General features: G+C 47.6%; 1 protein-coding gene across 2 annotated transcripts in view; it reads right to left on the reverse strand.

Moving 5' to 3' along the window:
* sema6bb (sema domain, transmembrane domain (TM), and cytoplasmic domain, (semaphorin) 6Bb) overlaps positions 1-27,322 on the reverse strand; it is a 204,708-nt gene that overhangs the window by 143,492 nt on the left and 33,894 nt on the right. For both annotated transcript variants that reach the window (XM_061826350.1, XM_061826349.1), the window contains one exon: positions 10,115-10,203. The gene's annotated coding sequence lies outside the window, so the exon portion shown is untranslated. The remainder of the gene's footprint in view (positions 1-10,114; positions 10,204-27,322) is intronic.

Raw genomic sequence — 27,322 nt, forward strand, 5'->3', positions numbered from 1 at the left:
AGGCTAGCGACGAGCTAAAGCTAGCGACGAGCCAACGCTAGCGAGGCCTACATTGGACCACAAGGAGTAAGACAACAAGGACACTTACCACCATTGAGAGTGAAATTAAATAAGCAACGACGAGCAAAGGCTAGCGACGAGCAACGCTAGCGAGGCCTACATTGGACCACAAGGGGTGAGACAACAAGGACACTTACCAACATTGAGAGTGAAATTAAATAGCAACGACGAGCAAAGGCTAGCGACGAGTTAACGCTAGCGAGGCTACATTGGACCACAAGGAGTAAGACAACAAGGACACTTACCAACCATTGAGAGTGAAATTAAATAGCCAACGACGAGCAAAGGCTAGCGACGAGCTAAAGCTAGCGACGAGCCAACGCTAGCGAGGCCTACATTGGACCACAAGGAGTAAGACAACAAGGACACTTACCAACCATTGAGAGTGAAATTAATAAGCAACGACGAGCAAAGGCTAGCGACGAGCTAACGCTAGCGAGGCCTACATTGACCACAAGGAGTAAGAACAACAAGGACACTTACCAACCATTGAGAGTGAAATTAAATAACCAACGACGAGCAAAGGCTAGCAACGAGCTAAAGCTAGCGACGAGCCAACGCTAGCAAGGCCTACATTGGACCACAAGGGGTGAGACAACAAGGACACTTACCAACCATTGAGAGTGAAATTAAATAGCCAACGACACGCTAAGGCTAGCGAGGCCTACATTGGACCACAAGGAGTAAGACAACAAGGACACTTACCAACCATTGAGAGTGAAATTAAATAGCCAACGACGAGCAAAGGCTAGCGACGAGCTAAAGCTAGCGACGAGCCAACGCTAGCGAGGCCTACATTGGACCACAAGGGGTGAGACAACAAGGACACTTACCAACCATTGAGAGTGAAATTAAATAAGCAACGACGAGCAAAGGCTAGCGACGAGCTAAAGCTAGCGACGAGCCAACGCTAGCAAGGCCTACATTGGACCACAAGGGGTGAGACAACAAGGACACTTACCAACCATTGAGAGTGAAATTAAATAAGCAACGACGAGCAAAGGCTAGCGACGAGCTAACGCTAGCGAGGCCTACATTGGACCACAAGGAGTAAGACAACAAGGACACTTACCAACCATTGAGAGTGAAATTAAATAACCAACGACGAGCAAAGGCTAGCAACGAGCTAAAGCTAGCGACGAGCCAACGCTAGCAAGGCCTACATTGGACCACAAGGGGTGAGACAACAAGGACACTTACGAACCATTGAGAGTGAAATTAAATAACCAACGACACGCTAAGGCTAGCGAGGCCTACATTGGACCACAAGGGGTGAGACAACAAGGACACTTACCAACCATTGAGAGTGAAATTAAATAGGCAACGACGAGCAAAGGCTAGCGACGAGCTAACGCTAGCGAGGCCTACATTGGACCACAAGGTGTGAGACAACAAGGACACTTACCAACCATTGAGAGTGAAATTAAATAACCAACGACGAGCAAAGGCTAGCGACGAGCTAACGCTAGCGAGGCCTACATTGGAGGACAAAGAAGAAGACTACAACTTCTTTGCGGCAGTTTTATAAAACCCTTTCAGGAACAGATGTTTAAACAAACACAGCACCAACACCTCGAGAGAAAACAATACTATATTCTTTATCCTCTGTAGCGAACAAATCATAATAGTGCAGAAAAGTGGAGAATGAGGAGTCTATAAAGCAAGGGTCACCAACGCGGTCCCCGCGGGCGAACGGTAGCCCGCGAGGACCGTATAAGGTGCCCGCAAGGTATCTTCTAAAAATACCATAGACCACAAATTGTTACTATTATTTGTGCTTTAAATTCTGAATCTGACTTGCTTACGTGAATTAAAATTTTTAAATTCCCGTAATGCCATTTACTGCAATAAATTAAAACGGAAATATTTGATGTACGTGTATTGAACTGAGCCTGAAATTTGCCACAAACAGGGTCACGTAGCCCCTAATGCGATCGGTGCTCACGAAGTAGCCGTCGGCCTCAAAAAGGTCGCTGAGCACTGCTATAAATTATTATTATTTTTTTTACTCTTCATGAGTCTATTAAACTCCTCCCGGGTCAAGTGTGATGCAGAGTGTGACATAAACTGTTTAATTCTTGACAATCTACTTTATTACGTCACTTTTTTTGTAAAAAAAAAAAAAAAAAAAAAAACATTGAGTGCTATTTTTTGATGATTTTTTTTTTCCAAAATAAAAAACACTCAATGGCATTGCTATTTATTTCCAGTGGGACTGATGTAAGTCATGCCACCACTTCTCTTATCTTAAAGTGACAGCCACCTAAAACTGCGTTCAAATGAACACGTTTCGATTCCCAAGAAATGACGACAAGATCAGAACGGTCTTCTCCCCCCACCCCCACCCCCCCAACCGCCTTCTATCGAAGCCTTGGGCAAGTCAGACCTCAAATTCCCGAGACGTGACCTCAATTTCCCCAAACTCACGACAATCTTTTGACCGCATCGTCCCTTCAACCGGAGCGTAGAGATCGCCCGGAATGCAAAGCGTCTTCGCTAAGACCCCCTCAAGTCGTGCGACCTTGGCTTTCTGAACATGAAAGATGGATTTTTAAAAAAAAAAAAAAAAAAAAAAAAGACCCCATCGCCACCAGTTCGAGCTAATGAGTTAAATGATGCATCCCCCCCCATAAGATCAAGGACGGACTTGGGGCGCCAAAGGTGAAGGGTCGGGGCTGGCGAATTACGGTTCAACTTCAGGTCAAAGTGGCCCAATTTACGAAGCCTCACTTAGCGACAGTAAACATCGGGCAACTTGTGAAGCGCTTTCATCATAAACTTAGAAATTCCCCTCACAAGCGTGAAGGCGAGAGCTTTCGGAGAGACGACATCAAACGCTCGGAATTATTCGTCTGTTGCAATCTGCGGCAAGCAGGCGGGAGGCGGATAAAAAAAACGGGGTTTGCTATCTCAGATGACATTCTGCATCCTCAACAGAGTCGTCGGCCGTTTGGCTGCAAAATAATACCCACTGAAGAATGCAGAAACTAAAGACACTAATTTACTGCTGCAAAAACACCGTTGTCGCCTCGAGCGGGGTGGAAAAAAAGCCAAAGTTCAAGTTTACCGTCTGCTTCTGCTCAATGGGCCGTTCGCACTGGGAGTGGACATTAGACCGTTACGTTACTTGTTATCAAGGGATACCTTTACTCCCGTCTTGAATTACACAACGGTGATAGCTGGGAGAGACGCCACTACTCCCACGACTCTTTTGAGGATAAGCGGCTCAGATAATGGATGGGTGGGTGGTTGTTCGCTGTTAACTCTCGCCGCTTTGCCACTGCTTAAAATTCGGGTTTTGGTCGGTTTTACCACTGGAAACTGCAGGCACCGGGCTCCATTTTTATCCGAGACGAGAATGAGGGCAGGGAGAGAGCATTGCAGCAAAGTGGAGGCTGTTGTGTATAATATTGCAGCATCCTGAGTAAGGGACAGCGATACGTGACGCTACGGTAAGTATATGTGTGTTACTCAAGAGGAGATTGTGGGCAGCAAGAAAAGGAACAGCTGCAGCAATGTGGAGACTCCGGAGTATAAAACTTCAGCATTTAGAGTAAGGCACAACAGCTACAAGGTAATCTAAGAATAAGATGTGTGTGACTCAAAACGAGATTATGGCAACAGGAAAACGGACCCTTGCAGCAAAGTGGAGACTGCGGAGTATAATAGTGCAGCGTTCGGAGACAATTCATAAAAGCAGGGCAAGATAGTGCTTGTGTTATTCAGGAGCACACTGAAAACAGACAACTACAGCAAAGAGGAGACTATGGAGTTTATTACGTCCAACGTCCAGGGTACGCTTGAGCAACAGGGTAAAATAAAGTAAGTGCGTGTGTAATTCGAGAGGACCCTTGCAGCAAAGTGGAGACTGCGGAGGATAATACCGCAGCGTTCAGACTCGATCCATAAAAGCAGGGCAAGATAGTGTTTGTGTTATTCAGGAGGACACTGAGGGTGGCAAGAAAACAGATAACTGCAGCAAAGAAGGGACTATGGAGTTTATCACGTCCAACATCCAGGGTACGTTTGAGCAACAGGGTAAAAAAAAAAGTAAGTGTGCGTGCTATTCGAGAGGAGATTAAGGGCACCAAGAAAAAAAAAAGGGGGTCTGACGGAACTTCGTGGAAACTACGGAGTGTAAAGTGTGAAGCAGAGCACGAAATTAACGCTAAGATGCGAGTTAGTCGAGAGGAGATTGTGGGCAGCAAGAAAAGGAACAGCTGCAGCAAAGTGGAGACTGCGGAGTATAATAGCGCAGCGTTCGGAGACGATTCATAAAAGCGGGGCAAGATAGTGTTTGTGTTATTCAGGAGGACACTGAGGGCGGCAAGAAAACAGACCACTGCAGCAAAGAAGAGACTATGGAGTTTATTACGTCCAACGTCCAGGGTACGCTTGAGCAACGGTAAAATAAATTAAATGCGTGTATTATTCGAGAGGAGATTAAGGGCACCAAGAAAAAAAAAAGGTCTGATGGAACTTCGCGGAAACTACGGTGTGTAAAGGGTGAAGCAGAGCACGAAATTAACGTTAGGATGCGAGTTAGCCGAGAGGAGAATCCGGGCAGATCGAAATCGGTGTGATGGCGCAAAGCGTTGCGCCGACAACTTCAGTGAAGGACGATTCTGACACAATGTCCAGAAAGGCCCGTTTGGGTCCAGAGATCAGTTCGCGGCCTATCGGATCGTCTCGGAGAATAAGACGAGAAGATAGCGACCGACGACGTATACATCCGATTGCCGTCTCCATTCCCGTTTTGTTTTGTTTTTTTTTTTACCCGGAAGAGAAGAAGAACGCTCGCCTCGCCCGGAAACGACAAATTTCTCACCGAGCGGGCGAGGAGCTGTTCCAGAGGAAGGTCAAAAACGCTCGCGCGATCGGCTGCCGGCGCCGCGGTCCGTCATCTTCAAACGCAACGCCGTCTCCCTGGAAACAGCTTTACCATAATCCATTCTTCAACCGCCAGTTTTCATTTTTTTTTTCCCTTCTTCTTCTTTACCTTGAAGTCTGCAACTGTTTCCTCAATTTCACACACACGCAAACGCGCCAGCTTGCTCCCGTGAGAGTTTCGGACGGCAGACAAAAACCAGATGTCTGCGGCTCCGCCGAAAAAAAAAAAAACTCTCATTTTTTATTAACCGCCCATCCCGCTTTGAACCGAAGGCCTGATAAAGTATTTGGGCGGATTGGGAATACACCGCAGCCGGCAGGTACATGCAATCGCGTCCTCGTCTAGACTGGGTGAAGCAGCGTGGAGCTCGTTGCGAAGAACTGCAATAAGGGTTCAAGTACCCCCTTGGAAAAATCTGAAAGAACTTCTTTCTTTCTTTCGGCTCGTCATCTTTTTCGTGCTTCTTCCCCCGTCCTCACGTCGTCTCTCACAGCATCCATCAACCTGTTCTTTGGTCTTCCTCTCGGTCTTACCATCCTTCTACCAATATGAGTACACTCTCTCGCCTCTGGACATGTCCAAACCGTCGAAGTCTGCTCTCTCGAACCTTGTCCCCAAAACATCCGACTCATTTCTAATCCTGTCCAACCTGCGAGAACCTCAACACCTTCATTTCTGCTTCCAGTCGTCTCTCCAGTGCCACCGTCTCTAATCCGTACACCGTGACCACTGTTTTATAGACTTTGCCCTCCGTCCTGGCGGAGACTCTTCTGTCACATAAAACACCAGACACCTTCTGCGTGGACCCGTTTCTTCACTTCCTTACCACACTCTCCATTGGACTGTATTGTTGACCCCAAGTATTTGAAGTCATCCACCCTCGCCATCTCTTCCCACTCCGCCCCTCTCTTATTCACGCACATATATTCTGTCTTACTTCGGCTAATCTTCGTTCCTATTGTTGCAATCGACCTATACGTGGCACTGAGCATTTAGCATTTAGCATTCCTTCCCATTTGAGCCCTTTGGGCCACTGTAGTTCTGCTTACTCAGCCATTATGAGCCCGTTCCAGCCCGTTTAAGAAGCTAAATCACATTCGTTTCCGTCCTTGATCGGATCATTTACTGGCGTCACAAACAAGGTTCTTAAATCGGAATAATTGAGCAAAATGCTAAAATTCGGGAGCGCTAAATAATCATTACTTTCAATTACGGACGAGCGGAATAATCCTTTATTCTGATCAATAGCACGCAAGCATCGAGCAATACAAATTATATTTTGCCGAGGTAGAAAATGATGTCACATACTCACGGAAAAAATGGTACAATCGAGGGAGCGCGATCGTCAATCTGGATGATCGTAATAATCGATTCGTTTGGTGAAGAATTCCGTCGATTGCGTGGAATTGATTGCTGCTCAATCGCAAAACGTGAGTGCGCCGGTGATTCAAACTTAACTCGTCCGCTGTCTTGAAAATAAAAAAAACTAAAAAAAATGCGCAAAAGGATTCTGCCATCCCATTGATGATCATAATAATAATAATAATAATAATAATTAAGAACAAGGAAATTTACTAAGCTTTTCATAGAGGACAGAGAAAATGTTACAATTATTCTTTTAGCTTGTGATCAATTAATTTAATCATTATGCGTGACGACCACGAGAACATGCAAATTGGTTCTCGGATGTCCCATTAAAAGTAACAACAAAAGTAAATTATGATTGAGGAAATGTAATCAAATACCCGGAGGAAAAAAAAGTAAGGTCCGAATTGTGCTTTTGACTCATGATGGCCATAATCAATTATTTTATGCAGGGCGGCACGGGGGGTAAGCCGTTAGAGCGTCGGCCTCGCAGTTCTGAGGTCCCGGGTTCGGTCCCGGAGCCGCCTGTGTGGAGTTTGCGTGTTCTCCCCGTGCCCGTGCGGGTTCCCTCCGGGTGGGCACCCCGGTTGCCTCCCACGTCCCAAAAACATGCGACATTCATTGGACACTCTAAAATTGCCCACAGGTGTGATCGTGAGCGCGGTTGTTTGTCTCGATGTGCCCTGCGATTGGCTGGCGACCAGTTCAGGGCGTGCCCCGCCTGCCTCCCGCACGTCGACAGCTGGGATAGGCTCCCGTGACCCTCGTGAGGATAAGTGGCTAAGAAAGTGGATGGATGGTGGATTACCATCTCGAAAATTTTGCTTTTCGTGCTTTCAGTACAGCGGAAGGTCCAAGTGGGAATTGTCCTCCCTCCTTTTTGCTAACATATTTTAGGGGAAGAAAAAAGTTAAGCTGTCAACCGTAATATATATATATATATATTTTTTTTTTTGTTAAACTTTTGAATGATTGATGATATCGCACACATAAGGTGCATTCAGCCCGAAGCGCTTGGCTGAAACGGCCGCTAAATATAGACGCTGACGCGGGGCCCGTAGGTAAAGCTGTCATTATGGGCCGCTGACTGTGAAACTCTTGTGTTCTTCAATAATGACCCCCCCCCCCCCCCCCCCCGACCCCAACTGCACCTGTCTCCCCTTCTACCCCCACCCCCCGGTGCCCACCCCCCAACCAAATCCCCCACCCCTGGAACGGCCACTCGGGTCAGGCTAAATATAGCTCCGTCTTCTCCGTCGCCCCCGACGCGGCACAAGGACCCGCCGGCATCATTGGACCAAAGTCCTCCTAATCTGGTACCAAACTACGGCACGGGGGGCGGGGGGGGGTCTGCCTCCGCGGTTCTGGTCTCGGCCCCTTTTATAGGAACGCGACGACGTTGCGCAGGACGCGAATAACAAACAGGAATCTATTGGCAGCGGAGAGGCAGCCGTGAAAGATTAGAGTTGCCACGTCGTGGGTGTCGGTTTATCTTTGGGCGGCCAGGAAACTGCTAGCGATGGAACACAAAATAGAGTGTGTGCGTGTCGGGTGGGTGGGGGGGGGGGCAGTGGGGGTACGGGACATAGCCGAACAGCTATGCTAATGGTGATCTCAAAGTACTGCGCTAACACGCCGTTAATGGTCATGTATAGCATGGTCGGGTTGGAGGGGGCAACATAATGTCCACCAAGCTTTATTTTTTAATTTAGCAATTTCAACTCTCTAGTTTCTAAAATTAAAGCAAATTAACTGCTTGCCCATTTGTTATTATTATTTATTTTTAATGTTACTATGCTTCAGCAAGGCGTTGGCCTCACAGTTCTGAGTTCAATCCCGGACCCCGCCTGTGTGGAGTTTACATGTTCTCCCCGTGCCTGCGTGGCTTTACTCCGGGTGGGCACTCCGCTTTCCTCCCACACCCCAAAAACATGCAACATTAATTGGACCCTCTAAATTGCCCCTAGGTGTGATTGTGAGCGCGACTGTTTGTCTCGATGTGCACTGCGATTGGTTAGCGACCAGTTCAGGGTGTAACCCCGCCTCCTGCCCGTTGACAGCTGGGATAGGCTCCAGCACTCCCTAGTGAGGATAAGCGGCAAAGAAAATGGATGGATGGATATCCTTCACCAGACCAGCACTGCGCATTACTATTTATTGTAGACGAGAAGTGTCAAGTACAAATTTTAATCTGTATTTTATCTTGCGCATGGTTGGAACGTCAGTGGGAAATGAACACGTTGATAGTTTTCTAATTCATTTATTCTTTGAAACGATATTACTCTAATTAGTCTAAACGTGACTGACGCCTTCATTTTAGTGAGCTTCATTCGGCGTTTCGGTTTTCAGCCTTGGTTTCCTCGTTGTCGGTTTTCATCCGGTTTTATCTCGAACGCTAATTAGCCCACCAGTTCAATGTTAGCATTAGCGTTTAATCCGAGTGTACCATTTAATGAAACCCCTTTGATAATAAAACCTTTTCGTATTCCTGAATGTACATGTTCGTTTAGCACACAAAAGCACGGAATATTACCGTATACTGAAGTATAGCGCGTATTACTGCTTATTATTATATTGCTATACTGCGTAGTACAGTATAGCATAATGTAGCATTGTATACTGCAGTATAGACTATGTGGTGTAGTTCCAGGTAAATCCATTGTAGTATGGTAAACCAGATTATAGTACTTTAGCCTACAATACCACAGTATAGCGTAGTATACACCAGTATAGCATGAATAGTATCGCATAGCTTATCTTAAAATTCAACTCCCATCATCAAATTGACTGAATAGTTCGCGAGTGTGCTGACCGACAGACCTTATTTAGCATAAATTTTCATTTTGGCTGTGTTTTTAATCCATAAGTGCTCGGGCCCGATGTTGAAATGTAAGCGTTTTGGCCAGTCATTTGGGAGATAAGCAGGAATCTGAATACATGTGGCCCCCCCCCCCAAAAAAAAACAGTCACAAAGTCAGTGAAAAGCACCTTAGCGCCTGCTGCCCAGACGCTTCGGTTGAGGCTATTCCGGAGTCAGGCAGACGATTACGGCAGAGCGGTCGGTCACGCCTCTTCTTTGTGATTAACGCCCCGAGAAAAATGAAACGCGCGCATTTTTCGACGGCGTCGCAACTCTGCACCCGAGAAGAAGAAGAACGGGAAAAATAGCTCGGCGAGCTCCGTGGGAACGTCGGAGCCGGCGGGGTCTGGTGATCGCCGAGCCTCGCGTCTGCTGCCTGCAAGAGGCAGCGCCGTCGCTTTCCGGGGTAGTAAAAGATAAGATGAAGCGATTAGGCAAATGCCGCTTTTCCTGACGAACGCCGGACTGGGCGAGCACAATGAGTCACCTGCTCAACCTCCAAAAACAAAAACAACAAAAAAAACCCGGCATTAGCTCGTGTTTGCCTTCCCAAAGTCTTCCCAAAACCGCATATTGCACCATAGTAGAGAAAAATATGCTACATTATGGATTATTATACAACAGTACTGTATATTATCGCATGTTACAGCTGAGTAAAAAACTATACAAGCCCACCAGAGGGAACGGGGAGGGGTGGGGGAGGTGGTTTGACAGAAACACAGAAGTCCGTCACTGTCACGGCCAAAACCCACGGCGAAGGAAGACGGCGCGTATCGGGCAGCGGACAACAACATCCCGGCCGTCGTTTTACTGCCTCGGTTACCGTGGAAACAGTCGCCGGTGTCGGGAGGGGCGGTTCTAGAACGGCGGCCGGGCTAGAAAACCCCCGACTTCACGAGCTGACGAGGAAGGAAGCGGCAAAGAAAAACCATACGAACCGATGAGGCGGCGCTGGGGGTCAAAGTTCAGGTCCGGGTGCCGTCACGATACAGCCACCTTCAGATACATCGCCGCTGGACTGAACCGGCTGAGGAAAGACAAAAAAAAAAAAAAAAAATGGGTGGGGGGGGGGGCAATTATAGTACTGCGATGCCCGCCTGGATATGGCCAAGGACAGCTCACAGTTGCACTTTGAGATACTTCAAGGGGGAGGCAAAACGGCGCAGCACACGTAACGACGCGCGGATGCACACGCCCAAGAACCGGGGACCAGAGTCCAGATCCTGCCGTCGCTCACTCAACTCTCAACCACTCAAGTGCGTCCTGCTACTTTTCCCACCACTTATCGCCGGTCTCTTATCTTAATCTTCTTCATCTTTTCTAACTTTGCACCCCCTTAAGAATTTCGCCCTCTGCAAATTAATCATCTGCACCCCCCACAAAAGTCCGGAACAGGCGGCTTTCATCTTGTTTTTTTGGGTTTTTTTTTTGACGCTCAAGGGCTCGTAAAATGTTTGTTTGTGTCTGGCAACTTGCGTATGAGCAAAGTCAGCGACTGAAAAGCCAAAATGTTTTGCATCCAATCGGCGCGGAACAAAAATCGGGTGCAAGAGAGGAATGGAGGGGAAATGGTAAGATAGTGCAGCAACGTAGCTAACACTGTCAAGTAGACGTAGCAATAATTGGCTTTTTCTTCTCATTTTGATGAATTCAAACCTTTTTGCAGCCAAGGCGCTTACCGTATTTTCCACACTATAAGTCACACCGCATTATAATACGCACCTCCAATGAATGGCATATTTGAAAACATTTTCCATATATAAGGCGCACCGTATTATAAGGCGCACCTCCAACGAATGGCATATTTCAAAACTTTTTCCATATATAAGGCGCACCTCCAATAAATGGCATATTTGAAAACTTTTTCCACGTACAAGGCGCACCGCTTTATAAGGCGCACCTCCAACGAATGGCATATTTGAAAACTTTTTCCATGTACAAGGCGCACCTCCAACGAATGGCATATTTGAAACCTTTTTCCATATATAAGGCGCACCTCCAACGAATGGCATATTTGAAAACTTTTTCCACGTACAAGCCGCACCGCTTTATAAGGCGCACCTCCAACGAATGGCATATTTGAAAACTTTTTCCATGTACAAGGCGCACCTCCAACGAATGGCATATTTGAAACCTTTTTCCATATATAAGGCGCACCTCCAACGAATGGCATATTTGAAAACTTTTTCCACGTACAAGCCGCACCGCTTTATAAGGCGCACCTCCAACGAATGGCATATTTGAAAACTTTTTCCATGTACAAGGCGCACCTCCAACGAATGGCATATTTGAAACCTTTTTCCATATATAAGGCGCACCTCCAACGAATGGCATATTTGAAAACTTTTTCCACGTACAAGCCGCACCGCTTTATAAGGCGCACCTCCAACGAATGGCATATTTGAAAACTTTTTCCATGTACAAGGCGCACCTCCAACGAATGGCATATTTGAAACCTTTTTCCATATATAAGGCGCACCTCCAACGAATGGCATATTTGAAAACTTTTTCCACGTACAAGCCGCACCGCTTTATAAGGCGCACCTCCACGAATGGCATATTTGAAAACTTTTTCCATGTACAAGGCGCACCTCCAACGAATGGCATATTTGAAACCTTTTTCCATATATAAGGCGCACCTCCAACGAATGGCATATTTGAAAACTTTTTCCACGTACAAGGCGCACCTCCAACGAATGGCATATTTGAAAACTTTTTCCATGTACAAGGCGCACCTCCAACGAATGGCATATTTGAAAACTTTTTCCACGTACAAGGCGCACCGCTTTATAAGGCGCACCTCCAACGAATGGCATATTTGAAAACTTTTTCCATGTACAAGGCGCACCTCCAACGAATGGCATATTTGAAACCTTTTTCCATATATAAGGCGCACCTCCAACGAATGGCATATTTGAAAACTTTTTCCACGTACAAGCCGCACCGCTTTATAAGGCGCACCTCCAACGAATGGCATATTTGAAAACTTTTTCCACGTACAAGGCGCACCGCTTTATAAGGCGCACCTCCAACGAATGGCATATTTGAAAACTTTTTCCATGTACAAGGCGCACCTCCAACGAATGGCATATTTGAAACCTTTTTCCATATATAAGGCGCACCTCCAACGAATGGCATATTTGAAAACTTTTTCCACGTACAAGCCGCACCGCTTTATAAGGCGCACCTCCAACGAATGGCATATTTGAAAACTTTTTCCATGTACAAGGCGCACCTCCAACGAATGGCATATTTGAAAACGTTTTCCACGTATAAGGCGCAGCGCATTATAAGGCGCATAGAATAGATGTTACGGTAGAGGTTGGGGTTATGCATCCATTAGATGGAGGTGCACTCAAGGCTCAATATTGATCCATATATAAGGCGCACCAGAGTATAACGCGTACCGTCGGCTTTTGAGAAAATGAAAGGCTTTTAGGTGCGCCTTATAATGTGGAAAATACGGTAATTTACAAGTGAAAAATTTTCACGAAACACCAATAAGCAAAAATGTTACAGAAGGTGATGAATATGTTCTGTCTGTTGTCATGCCTCAGTAAATGAACATCGATCCATCCATTTTCTTTTGCCGCTTATCCTCACAAGAGTGCCGGGAGTGCCGAAGCCTATCCCAGCTGTCGACAGGCAGGAGGCGGGCGGGGTTTCACCCTGAACTGTTCGCCAGCCAATCGCAGGGCACATGGAAACAGACAACAGCCGCGCTCATAATCACACCTTGGGGCAATTTAGAGTGTCCAATGAATGTTGCATGTTTTTGGGAGGTGGGAGGAAACCGGAGTGCCCACCCGGAGGAAACCCACGCAGGCACCGACCGGGAGAACATGCAAACTCCACACAGGCGGGGCCGGGATCGAACCCGGGGTCCTCAGAACTGTGAGGCCAACGCTTTCCAGCTGAAAACACCGTGCCGCCAAAAGATGAACAAAGATACATAATTTATTGTAAATGTACATCTTTTGAACAATTATGTACACAAGTATATACAGTGAATGGACAGATCATTTAAATAGACTCATTGCTGCATCTTGTGATCGATGTTTGCCCCCCAAAATCCTGATCCTGTAAAACCAACGGTTAAGGTTCCTAATCTGCATTTACGTCCCCATCCCCGGATTTATTCAAAATAAAAAATGACAAATGTTGCCCTCGCGGTGACCGCCCGATGCTACGCCACAGTTCAGCGACGGCATGTAAAATAGGTGATGACAGGCTGAGCAAGAATAGGAAAATGTACGTTATATTCTATTTCATTATAGAATTGGGAATCTGTGACCGTCTCCACGTCTGTCCAATCAATGTCTTACTTCCCCCTGGTGGCCATAACACCAGAAGTACCACCATCATGTCCTTTAAATTTCCAATATTTTTTATTTTTGTCAAATTTCAACTTTTCTCAAGTTCATTTCATGATTGATTTTTTGGGGATAAAACGTGGACCCTTATTCCCCCCCCCCCCCCTTGTAAAGTTACATGTCGAGTCATTATCCGTGCCGCTTATCCTCGCAAGGGTTGCGGGAAAGCTGGAGCCTTTCCCTGCTAGCTTCGGGCGAAAGGCGGACCACACCCTGAACCGGTCGCCAGTCAGTCGCAGGGCAGATATCGACACCGTCGCTGAGCGGGAATCGATCCCACGCTGCCCGCACCAAAGGCCGGCGTGTGTAACACTACACCATCATTGAATTGAAGTTTAAAAAAAAACAAAAAAAAAAAACACTTATTCTATTTACTTGTGTCATCACTGTACAGTATGTTTTTATTTCTAACAGTATTATAGAGTGCTACTTTTCTTCATTTTACAAACATTTTTTTTGTTTTGTTTTTGGGGGGATTGCGGCAGGTGAGAGGCAGATTAATAACAATTCCATTCATTTCAATTGGGAAAGATGATTTGAGATACAAACAATGTGAGAACCGAGGGCGGTCACGGAACGCATTAAACCCGCGTTTCGAGGCAGAACCGTACGTCTGTTTAAAAACCGCCCCCTGACCCCCACCCCCGGACTCTGAATACTATCAGTCCCAGGAGGGCAATTCGGTTTTACAAATGAACCTGTCCGTAGTTACAACAGTAAGAACAACAACAAAAAAGAAATGTTGCCCCAGTGGGGACCACCCCACACTACTCCACCGCGTTGGAATTTGGAAATTGCGCAAGAATACGTGGGAGGGGGGGGGGGGGTTTAGAATGACTCCCAGTTTTCTGGCCACCTCAGATGCGCAAGAGCCGCGAGGAGTCTGCCCGGTAACAACATTAAGCGCAGACGGCTAACGCGCACTTGGCACCGTCTCGACAACGACCGCCGGGGAAGTGCGTCCGATTCCGAAAGCGGACGGGGGACATCTCCGTCTTTGACATCCATCCCGCCCTCCGCTCATAATGGACCTTTTGAGTCACTCCGTTTGTCTTCCATCTTTCGCCCCAAAGCCAAATCCTTTCTTTAGACTCCCCCCCGGTCTCTGCCGAGGGTGCCTTAACAACAATGCCCCGCGCCAGATCGCAGACGGCGACTGAAGGTCAACGCCGAGCCTGCGGGAGAAGAGCAACTGACACGGATCAAATACTAATCGATATTGAACACAAGCTCACTCGCTTTCCCTCTGGACTCCCCCGCCGATCACAATGGCGGTTGCGTCTGCGCCGGTGTCAAAGTGCAGTTTCCCCGATCGAGTTTCCCCTTTTCCGTCCAAGCTGCCACATCGAGAGGCTCTGTCAGCGTGCGCGGTGACCCCCCCCCCCTGCGAATCATCGGCGGACGTGTTATGTTACCGATTGGCTTACGGCCGGCTTACTTTGTTCAAAAGGTAAACGACACCGCTGAGTAAAGCGGCGCAAAACCAGACCGCAGTACCCGAGCGGGCTCACGTTACCGCCGGCGAAGACGCGTCAGCGCTTTTGTGTGACGGACCGACGTCGCGCAATGGAAGCCCCCGGGGCCTCGGACGGGCCCGCCCGACTTGATGTTCGAACCGCGTCTCCGAATGTCGAGGGTTCAAAAAGATTGGAAATTTGATTCAGGTGCGCTTTTATGGGTCGGATTACCGAAATGGCTGCGAGGTGACTTCACGAAGGGCGCCGCGACCGCATCAAAGTTGCGCTCGGAAACGTTAACCTCTTTTTCCCCTGTAGGCGCGGAGTCTGGTTCAAACCCTGTGAGATAATTCGATACTTGTCAAGATGATTCGGTCGTTGCAGGGAGACTTAACACTGGCAAGGTCCGGGCTATTTGCTGGACAAAACTACTTTTTTTTTGGATTCGGCATTTTTCAAATCAACAACCCTAAAATGTAGCTGGTGTACCGAAATTCCCGGCCTACAGAGCGCACCTGGTTATAAGCCTCACCCAGTACATTTGTAAAGGAAATACCATTTGGTACATACATACGCCGCAGCTGCGTAAAAGTCACAAGTGTCTACATTGAAACACGAGATATTTACAAAGAAAGACTGTACACGGAGTTTGATGCTAGTGCCGCCGCGCTAACGCTAAATCTAACTCTAGGGCTGCACTAACATCGCGCTAATGCTAGCGCCGCACTAACATCACGCTAATGCTAGTGCCGCTCTAATAGGGCCGGTTAAAAAAAAAAAAAAAAAAAAGATAGTAAAAATCACTGAGACACGGCATTAACGCGCTAGCGCAGCGCAAACGTTTGTGGCCCCTGCAGGGCCGAACCAGTAAAAGTCACTTCCTCGGCACTTGTATTCCACCGGTCTCACTCTGACCTTTTCCGCTCGAGTACCCCCTTGCGGCCGTTAAAAATAAATAAATAAATAAATAAAAAAAATAAAATAAAATGAAAATAAAATCACCGCATAAACCGTCAGGGTTGAAAGCGTGTGGAAAAAAAAGTCACGGTTTATAGGTCGGAAATTACAGTAATTTTTAATGTACAATAATACATTATATGTGTGCGATTCCCTTGCCGTTTGTCGTACAGACTTCATATTGGTTTAGTGGTGATACTATTTATTTTCCTTCAGTTTTTTTTCTCTCTCGCAATAATCTTCCTTTCCTCAACTTGTTTATTGTTAAAGTATTCAACGCCGGCAGCCCGTGTTTTACTCGGCATCGCCATCGTTATACCCCGTTCCGATTGACACTTTTAAAGATAAAAAAAAAAGGCAAAACCATGTTTACGATTGCGGCTGCTCGAGCGGTATCGTTCGCCGCCGGGGGCGGGGGCGGGGGCGGGGGGGGGGTCTTCCGGAACTGGATCGAATTAGGAGAGCGCAGGTGTACCTAATATTGTGTCCGTTGATGGTTTGCGTTTCAAATTGAATGAGGGAACCGCATGACATAATAGTTTACGCCAAGCGGCAAGAACGGCCGTCTAAGGCGGACGGCGGCGTAAACAAAACATTTTCCAATGGGGAACACATGCGCAATCTTTCTTGCCAGACATGAAATACTTTGAATTGGGAAACTGTGTCCCTTCGTAACCGCAACGTTCCCTTTACTGAAGGTCAGACTGAATTAAAATCAGGTTATCCGGCACCCCCCACATTCCAATATAACTCCCGATTCTGCTTTCCTACTGCGTGTTCTGCTCTCAATCGGCGTTGAGGGAAGAAAAATAAACAAAATGTCTCGCTGTACCAATCGGTCACAATGAAAAACTTCAACAAACGAGGAAGAAAGCAAGGAGAAGAATTTATTTTTTTTTTTTTTAAATTCGGGGAGACTGCGGAGGAAAATTGGAAACTGGAAGATCATATCACAAATTCAGAGCAAAGGGTTAGCCATTTGCTAGCATGTAGAATAGGGCTACAGCTGGCGAACATTTTTTTTTTAATCCAGTATTCCAGCGATTATCACTGATGAATGGGTTCCCATACTAACTTTCTACTGTAGGGTCTTTGACTTTGAGTGTGTATGACTTTAAAAGGCGGGGCCTGCGCTGGCGAGTGACGTGGGTGTCAGAGAATTAGCGCTCACAGTCGCCTGGCTGTTAACTGGCTAACTCGTTTGCTAGTCTGCGTGTTGAGCGACTCCCTCACCAATCGGCGGCTCCTGTACGGATGCGCTAATTATTAGCAATTATGAACATTTTAGAGTTACACGCCTTTTTTTTTTTTTTTGTAATCGGGAACAACATGCGTTGACAGTCCTAAAAATGGAAAAGTATCAATAGCGAGCGCAATTCTGCCGAGGCTGAGGGGAGCGTGTTTCATTTGCGTCTTGATTACAAACAAAATACCACTTAGAAGCTGATTGGAAACGCAATTAGAACGGATTGCACGGAAACCTCAACCGGGGGGGGGACGGACGGCATTTGGAAGAAGTACAAGAAGACGCAATGTCAGCAAGAGACGACGGGTAGACCGAGTAGAAGTGAAAAGGCGGCATACACAGAAGCGAGCGCAAGTCTCGGGAGAGTTTATCGCTGTAACCTCTTTCCGTGACTTCCAACTTGAGATTGAGGGAGTGCACATCGCGGGGAAAAGTTGGAGAGAATTTGTTTCTTGACTAATGAACGCCGATCTGCGCTTTTGCAGCCGACTCGATACACGACCCGCAGCTCGCCGGCGGCCCACATTAGCGTCTCGGCGCTCACCTCGCCTCATCCCGATGGCCGAGCCGGCCTCAGACTGTCACATTAACGACGTTCGCCCTTTCCGAGTTCACCTCCTCCCGCGCGGATAAACCAGGTCACTTTTGCAGAACTGAGAACTGTTCTTGCTGCCCTTCTTGAGTATTCAAATGGCTTTGTGCAGGCAACCCGAAAAAAAGCTTCCAGAGAGTTGGGGCAAATAATCTCAAATGTCAAACTGTGGAATTTCTCCAAATCTAGAATTACTTGGGGAAACCACACCCCAAAAATGTGCTTTTAAGTGATGGAATTGGAAGTGTTAGTGGTAGATAAACGTATTGCCGAGTGAGCCACAGTTGGTTTGATTGAATTCTGGTCATGTTAACTGTGTGCCACCAGTTTCTCAATGTCAATTCATCCATCTATTTGGTGTGATCTATCCCCGTGATTCTCACAATATGGCTCCCTCTAGTGGCAAATCATCCCATCACTCCCCAAGCACAGCTCAGTTGTATTTAACTTTAGAGTTCAATACATTTGCATTTCATTTCATTTCCAAGGCTTGATTTTAAACGTTCATTTCATCCATCCGTTTTCCGTGTGAAAATGTTTCATGTCATGGTCCTAGATGCTCATCCTCACAAGGGTTGCGGGAAATGCTGGAGCCTATCCCAGCTAGCTTCGCGCGAGAGGCGGACTACACCCTGAACTGGTCGCCAGTCAGTCGCAGGGCAGATATCGACACAATCACTGAGCGGAAATCGATCACACATTTGCCGCACCAAAGGCCGTCGTGTGTACCGCTACGCCGTCAGTGACTCTGTGAAAATGTGCTACGATCCAAATGAAACCAAGGTTAAACATTTTTGCTAACGTTCCAAACGGTATCTTTGGTGCGTTTTTCTTTAGCTGGAAATGTCAAGATGTTTTCAAGGTAAACGGAATTATGAACACTTCAAAGTCGTCGTCAGTGTTAGCATAAAACGTTCAGGCTTCAAAAATGTCGGGAAAAAGTCAACAACTTCAAAATGGTGGCAAGTGGGGGGGGGGGGGGCTGACTTCCATTTAATTTGAGTTTGAATGTGATTGGTTGATTCTGGACACGCTCCCCCCATCTCCAGTTATAAAGGATGTGTGCACACTTGTGAGCAACGCGACTGGATCGCAGTTCTTTCTGCAGTCGATTGGACGGTACAGGTCCGAGTCTGGCGACTGTACTTTAGACTTTGCCTCTCTTAATTTACCAGGTGGCAGATCTTGCGTCCTCCGTGCAGCTCAAATCTCAAACCCAAGAGCGAGACTGAACTATTGCGAGCAGCGGCAACAATCGCAACAACCCGGTCTCACTTTCAAAGACCGCAATTTGGTTTTTGCAGGTGCGGCGGCTGCGCAGCAAAAAAAAAAAAAAAAAAAAAAAAAAACAAACAAAAAGGCAGTGTGGCTACCCCTACGCACGCCCAACATTTGGCTAGGTCGGGCGGGTCAAGTAACCCGAAACCGTCGTTCAGGTCCCCATTCGGCCGGTCCAGACCGGTTTCCAGTCACGTGGTGCGGGTCCGACAGCTGTCGGTTTGCTCTGCGCCGAGTGCACACGTGTGAGCCCGCTGACACGCAAACGGGGAGTCATCTTTCTTAGTTACGGTTCAGAGCTTCAGTAAATACAGCAGATTAGCTCCGAGCCTGTCCCGAGGGACTCGGTGGATTTGAACGGCGGTAAATAAAATTGCAAATCAACAGACGAGGTCGGAAAGTTGCTCGGGGGAAAATCACCCGTCCGTCATTCTTCCGTAGCGCTCGTCCTCATTGAGGTCACAGGTAAGATGGAGCCCGTCCCAGCTAATTTGGGAGCTAGCGGTGTCCAAACCGTGGAGCGGGGGAGGTGGGGTGCCCAGTTTCTAATTGGCAAGCCGCCAATTCTAAAAACAGACTCAAAACTGTTATACAAGAACAAGTCCAAAGTGAAAAGTTCACTCGGTATTCATTGAAATTAACAAATTTTAAAATGTAATTTAAGTTGAATGGGGCAGCACGGTGGCCTCACAGTTCTGGGGTCCCTGGTTCAATCCCCGACCCGCCTGTGTGGGGTTTGCATGTTCCCCCCCGTGCCTGCGTGGGTTTCCTCCGGGTGGGCACTCCGGTTTCCTCCCACATCCCAAAAACACGCAACATTAATTGGACACTCTAAATTGCCCGTAGGTGTGATTGTGAGTACGGCTGTTTGTCTCGATGTGCCCTGCGATTGGCTGGCGACCAGTTCAGGGTGTACCCCGACTCCTGCACGTTGACAACTGGGACAGGCTCCAGCGCTCCCCGTGACCCTCGTGAGGATAAAACGGTGAAGAAAATGGTGTGAATTATTACACTGTTTATGTTGCAAAAATGGCCTCACTGTTCTGAGGACCCAGGTTCAATCCCGGAGCCTCCCTGTGCGGGGTTTGCACGTTCTCCCCATGCTAATAAGAAAAATCTGCAAGTAATTTATGCCCATGCGGAAAGGTTTTGCCTATAAATAGTCCAAAATGTCTGCAAAGGACAATTTTTTTTCATTAGACAAGGCTATGGCTTGATGATACGAAGCTCCTCCACTCAGTTCAACGTAGTGACAGTGAGATGTCACCAAGCAAAAACTTTGAACAAACACGGCAAATTGAGTATTTTGGCAAATAACTGCGGATCAGCCCCTTAAAAATATTTGAAAATCGGCAAAGTTGCAAATCCTGATCTGTGATCTACGGACAACGAAGAGAACACATCAATTCCCGATGAATTTCCCATGGTGCTCGGAGGCAGGCTTCAAACTTTTTTTTTTTTTTTTAAATGCGAGCAGAGTCGCAACCTCCCCGGCGTTTATCGCCGCAGTTTGCCTGCCGAGGGCACGACGCCCGCGTGTGAATGCGCCAACATTCAGTGAACACGAAGACGGCCACGCGCTCCGTTTACGCCGCTCGGAAGTCGCGGCGCGAAGAAAGGAAGCAGGCGGAAGGAAGAGGAAAGCCGCGGGGCGCCGGATCGCTCGGCCAGACCGTGATTACGTCTGAGGAGGATTTGCCGTCATGGCTGTCGGGGGAGGCGGAGGGGAGTCGAGCAGACGAGGGTGGCGAGGAGTTGGTACCCATCGTCGTGGAGATCAAAAGCTTGTCTACTCGTTGCGCCTGCGGCGCTCCTCTAAAGTTTGCGAGGAGGCTGAGCGGGGGAGGGGGAAGAGGAGCGGAGTTTGCGTCCAGACTTGAACTTTTTTCATCTCTTCTCTCATATTTGTTATATTTTCCCTTTCATTTAGTATTTGACACAATTTACACGATGGCCAGATCGTCCTCGGCCGCTAGTCCAAGCGCGAACGTCTGGACGGGAGTCGCGGCCGACAGCGGAACGTTACGAGTGTTCTCGTTTCGCAGTCGCGCGTTTCACCGTTTGTCCCGTTCGGGTGAACCTGAATCGAAGCCGATGGAGCCTACCCCCGATGATTTGATGTTAAAAACCAAAATTGGTCTACTTGATATACATTTGGGAGAAACAAAGTTTTTCAGATTCTGGAAGGTTGGGAAACGTTGCTCATACGGGTGGAGGATAAAACATGGTACGGTGTGGGGATGGCTTGTTTTTGGAATCCTTTCCAGTTCTGATGAACCGAAACCCATCGGAAACCTCGGATTGGGGGGGGGGGGGGGGGGTTACTAGGTTCATTTTGACACTTGGCTCAATTGAGCATTCAAAATCTTCCTCGGGGATTCCAGAAAGCGAACCTAAAACCGGACCACGTCACCCGTTCTCGACAACAATCTTCCACCGGAGTTTCAGAACAAATTTGGTCCCGAGTCAACCGGTCTTCACCCCAAACAGACACAGGTGCTCCCGAGTTGCGACCTTCAACCGCGAAGACCGCGCGGACCGATCCTCCCCGACTCGCCTCCATTGTCGCCCCTGCCGGCTCAAAGATAAACCTGAAAGGGATAAAAGGGCGAACCTATCAAAAAAAAAAAGGAAAAAAATTCAAAAGATATTCTCCGCCGTAATCTCCGGTGCTGAGCTCGGCTGTGTTAGAGAATACCCAGATGGCGAAAGTCAAATCCTGCGCTGATGTTTCCCCACAAAAAAAAGAAGGACTTTCTGCCCAGACTCTGACTCTCCTAAAAGCCTGCTTGAGACGCATTCTTTGGAGTTGTCTCCAAGGCGGTGCCAAATCCTCTCATCTGCCGCTGCCAAAAGCGCCGCCGGCGAAACGCAGACGATTGCCAGTGGCATTAAGGTGTTTCAAATGAGCTCCGCCGGGGAACACGAGGGGTGGGGTGGGGGGGGCGGGGAGCAGGAGACAAAATCCGATTCATTCGGGGGCGGGGGGGGGGGGGCGTGCAAATCGATCACCGGCGCGGTTGATCATAGCGGGGCCGAGATATTAGCAAGCATTTTCGCTCTCCAGTTGAGAAGACAAAAGTGTTTTTGTTTTATTATTTTAAACGCTGTCACCGTCTAGCCAACGGTCACAGGATTGTTCTTTTCCGTTCGGCTTGTCCCGTTGGGGGTCGACACGGCTTGTCATCTCAAATGAACGCGTTCGGCACAGGTTTTATGCCCGATGCCCTCCCCGACGCAACCGTTTTAGCCGGGGAGAGAAGCTCACAGCACCTGGTACTCCAAGGCGGTCTCCCGTCCAAGTATTAGCCAGGGCCAAACCAGGACCTTCGCATCCGCGATCTGGCAAGATCGGCCGTTCTCAGGGTAGCCTGGCCGTAATCCAACGGTCAAATGATTATAAACGCTAATATTAATGTACAGCCGGAAGGCATTTGGCAATTTATGTTGTACAGAGCGGCTAGCAGCTGATGGGCAGAGTCCACGTCCCGCAATCTAAAAGGTGTGCGGCGCCGACAGTCAAAGTCAACTCACTTGTTAGTCTTCTTCCCGTTGGACGTGACACGAGGGAAATGGAGGATTTGCTGCGTAAACAGCAACCGTGACCCTGTTATTCCCCCTCAAAACCAATACTCCATCTGGAACCCTCCCCCAAAACATCCTGGCTCACCGTGTAGATGCAAAAGCGCGAGATTGAGGCGTGCTTCAAAATACAGCGCCGCTGACGGCTGTCAGACAACTACGTGCAATTCCTCCGAGATGATTGGATGTTCCCGGAAATGTTCAGCCGCGGAGATAAGATGCCTTATCTTACAGGTGTCCAAACAACACGCAACGCTGGAGTCCAACCACAAAGCGCGGGAATCTTTCGTATGAATCAGCAATATGCTGTACACCCTGTTACACAAGCATTTTCATGAAAAAAACAAAAGGCACAGAAGCTTGAAAACGCAGATTTTCAGTTGTAAACAAGCAAGACTTGGCTAGTAGTTCAAGTCCAGTCTTTGTTTTCATCTCAAGTCCCAAACTTGGCAAGTCGAGCCTGACTTGAGTCAATTCCCCAAACTCTGCTGCATCGGAGACAAGCAAGAAGCTACGCTAACCTCTGGTTCCAAACCATCGAAGTCTGCTCTCTCGAACCTTGTCCCCAAAACATCCAACTTTCTCAGGAGCTCATTTCTAATCCTACCCAACCTGCGAGAACCTTCAGAACCTTCATTTCTGCCTCCTCCAGTTCCGCTTCCTGTCGTCTCTTCGGCGCCACCGTCTCCAATCCGAAAATCCCGGCCGGCATCACCGCTGTTTTATAAACTTTGCCCTTCATCCTGGCGGATCCTCTTCTGTCGCATAGAACACCGGCCACCTTCCGCTTGGACTGGTTTCTTCACCTCCTTGCTCCGGATTGTTGACCCCAAGAATTTGAAGTCATCCACCCTCGCCATCTCTTCCCCCTCCGCCTCGCTCATTCACGCACATATATTCCGTTTTACTTCGGCTAATCTTCATTCCTCTGCTTTTTCCAGTACGTGCCTCCAAGTGAACAAAAAAAAAAAGTCTCGGATCAGCATCATTTCTGGTGGTCCAGACCCCTCTGCAAGGTTAGTTGATCAACATTGTAGAAGGAAACCGCAATAGGAATAAGAGTCCCGGGACCACATCAGTGGTGGACGGCGGCTGCAGTTCTTCGGCTCTGTGGTATTTCTTTGGCAAACGTCCAGACACCAAACTCGACCCGGCGAAAAACTGACCTCCGCGGGATGAATTCACTTTCCCTGCTCGGCGTCACATGCTGAATATCACCAACTGAAGAAAAACAAATAAATCAACAACTCCTGACTGCATACATAAATCTCGAAAACCACATGAAAGCTGTTTTGGAAAGTCACCAGAGGAGGCTGATTCGGCTCTGTGGGTATTGTGTGCTCCGTTTCGGATATGTTGCTGCTCCAGGTGTGTACATGAAGGTTTCTGTTCCTTTCCGTGTTGCCCATCTATGGCATTTCCCATCAAATGTTAGCATTTAGCTTGCACACTTTTATTTGATATGTTACTGCTCGTAGTGACGTAATAACCATTAAAACATCTTCCCGAACTATTATTTTTTAATGGTCTAAGAGTGATGGTATAGATAAAAACGAGCCGCAGGCAAAGGTATCTTCACGGCTGGACCAGTTCCTGCTGCACCCAAGCGATCCATTTTTCTGTTCCAGTCACATGGCACAAGTCCGACAGCCGTTGGTTTGCTCGGCGGAGAGTACAAATGTGTGAGTGGTTAATTAACTACGTTCACTTGTTATTGTCTAAAGGAGAAAAATAAAACGTTCTCACTTTCAGTCTTGAGGCGACAAAACTGCGCACAGCACCAGCGAAGTGAGGAAGTCCAGGTCCCAGAGGCGGAGTGAACGGCAGCCGTCTCGAGCAATTGTTCACTTTTTCGTTGGTTAATAAATGACAAAGTGCAGACAGAGCAATATCAATTTGTTCCAAAAATTACTGCTCATGTATTTGGACAAAAACTTTGTCTGGATTGTGTCCAACGCGATTCAACAAGAGTGATAAAATATTCCTCTCGGTAGTGCGGCTCGATCGCGCCACGCAGACCGTTAGGAAGCCATCAAGCTAAAAGAAAGCCGAGCAGCTTTTAATTCCGAGGCATCAAAAATCAATACCGGGTGTCGTCCCGTCCCCCCCCCCCAAACGTTAAGTCGAGACGTCCTCATGCTCCGAGTTTGATCTCGTTTGCCGTAACCGCGCGTGCCGTAATTGCAGCCGGAGAATCCGCCGCGGCGCGGAGTCGGGCTACAAATCGTCTATTGTTTGCCGTTTTCAAATTGATAAGTGCTCGCGTGCGATAACTCAGCCGGGGCGGCCGGCGAATCCTTTTAGGAAGACGAGTCCGCGTGCCAGGAATAACGTCCGAGGATATATACGAGCGCCCGTCCTAAATGGATCTGGAAGCGGCGCCGCTGTGTTTATGTCTTTGTCTTGCCGACAAGGTGTTTCGTGAAGAAACAGAACCCACCGCGTGTAAACTGTCTGTCGTGTTTCCATTCCCACTGTAAATTGGATTGAGACCTAAGCGGCGCGAGCGCGCGATACGCCGCCCGCTGAGATTTGGTTGACGCGGCCCGTGGCGGCCTCTCCCGCGCAAAGACAACGCGACGGGCGGACGCCGTGTTCGGAACCCAACACGGGGTTCGAGTCTTCAGGAGAGTCAAACGGTCCCTCTGCATCCGTCGGAGCTTTTTTTTCCTCCCCCATTTTTAGTCTTTCTGAGGCATGACACCTTTTAAATTTGTTTTTTTTTTTTTTTTTGCTGTTCGTTTTGTTTTGTTTAAGAGGTCCACTCCAAAGTGCGCGGCGAATGAGATGTGACTGTGTGGCTGATCGTCACGGCCGCTCCGTTTGGACATCGTTTGCCGAAGGGGCCGAGGCAACACGTCGAGCTGTGTAAAACTTCCGTGGCTTCAGTTCAAAACAACACTTTGAATTCCCCCATTTCGACCTCGCCCGACTTGAAACGCTCGCTCGTGTTCAAGCGGACCTTTTCCAGAGTTTTCCCGACAAATTCAAACTGTTCCAAAGCGTCTTTATAAAACAACTGCAACACATTTTTGGTCCAAACACCCAAAAGATCAAGCACGGACGACACTTATGTAGGGCGGCCTCGAATCTTCGCAGGGATTAATTTTCAACGCGTTCGGCAAAAGAATCTCAAAATTTTGGGATCATATCACAAGGGTGATAAAGTGCAACGCTTACCGGCAACGGCATGTCTATAATCGCTGATACAAGGTAACGTAACCCATGCACGCATGCATCCATCCATCCATCTATCTTCTCAGCAGCTTATCCTCACAAGAGTCATGAAGTCCTGGAGCCTATCCCAGCTGTCAACAGGCAGGAGGCGGGCGGGGGTACACCCTGAACTGGTTGCCGGCCAATCGCGGGGTACAAAACACACCTCGGGGCAATTTCGAGTCTGCTTGTTTTGGGGATGTGGGAGGAAACCGGAGTGCCCGGAGAAAAGCCACGCAGGCACCGGGGAGAACATGCGAAGTCCACACAGGCGGGTCCGGGGTAGAACCCGGGGGACCTCAGGACTGTGAGGCCAACGCTTTCCAGGTGATCCGCCGTGCCGCCGGTAACGTGTTAGCTAATTTAACCCCGCCTCCCATCCCTAATTAGAGAATTTAATAAAGAGAGCAAAATAGAGAATTTCAATTCCTGTTATTGAAGAAATGGTAAGAAAGCATATTTTAAGCATATTCATAAAAGTAGTTTCTACAGACGCAAGTCAACACAACGCTTTAGCCAAACCAAAGCAAATCTACACTCTTTTGCTGGCAGCCACGTCACTCAGTCTAAGCCCCGCCTTTCAAAGCCATAAACATTCAAAGTCACACATACTACAGTACAATGTGTGGATGGTGATCGCGAGTGGACCACGGGAAGATTTGTACCTCACATTCATCTCGTATTGTTTCATTTAAAAAAAAAAAAAAAAAAAAAATTATATAGGACTAATCACGCCACTGGACAACCCTCACAGTTCTGAGGATCTGGGTTCAAATCCCAGCCTCACCATCCCAAAATTATTAATTAATTGAAGACACTAAAATTACTCAAGTAATTGTGCCCCCACCACTCAAAAAGTATTTTTTCATTTTTCTGTTTGTTGTTTTATAGTTTTGAGGTGCAACAAAACCAAAATATATGTCGTTTGAAAAGTTTCTTCTCACAAATGTCGGTCCAAAATCGGTGTAAAAATAAATGTATGTAATATGGAAAAAAGCTTCTATTTTGGTTAAAGATGACAGTCTGCGCTTTCTTTTCACAGGTCTTGAAATGTCGGTCAAAATGCACTAAAATATGATTATTATATCGGGAGCTTTAAAATAAAATTGTCAGTGAAGAGTTCATTTTTTAACAATAAATACATCACAAAATTATGTTCCCAAACCACCTCCATGTCATTTCAAAAGAGATTTGATTTTGAAGACATCAATTACTACTTTCCTGTTAGTCAGGGTTTGGGCGCCATCTTGTGGCATTTCCGGGTAAAACTCGAACGTGAATCTGTGAGACTTCACTGCAACGATTTCACGTGAGGCGCTGTGACTTTTGCTTCACCAAAGGACCGCCGGCGCGTCACGTGGAAAGAACGCGACGCGCCGCGCTTGTAAAAATAGAAATTGTCAAATTACCGGCAAAGACGGACGACGCGGCGACGTCCGCGTCCT

Source organism: Syngnathoides biaculeatus, chromosome 7 (assembly GCF_019802595.1).
Source record: "Syngnathoides biaculeatus isolate LvHL_M chromosome 7, ASM1980259v1, whole genome shotgun sequence".
In the NCBI taxonomy this organism is placed as follows: domain Eukaryota; kingdom Metazoa; phylum Chordata; class Actinopteri; order Syngnathiformes; family Syngnathidae; genus Syngnathoides; species Syngnathoides biaculeatus.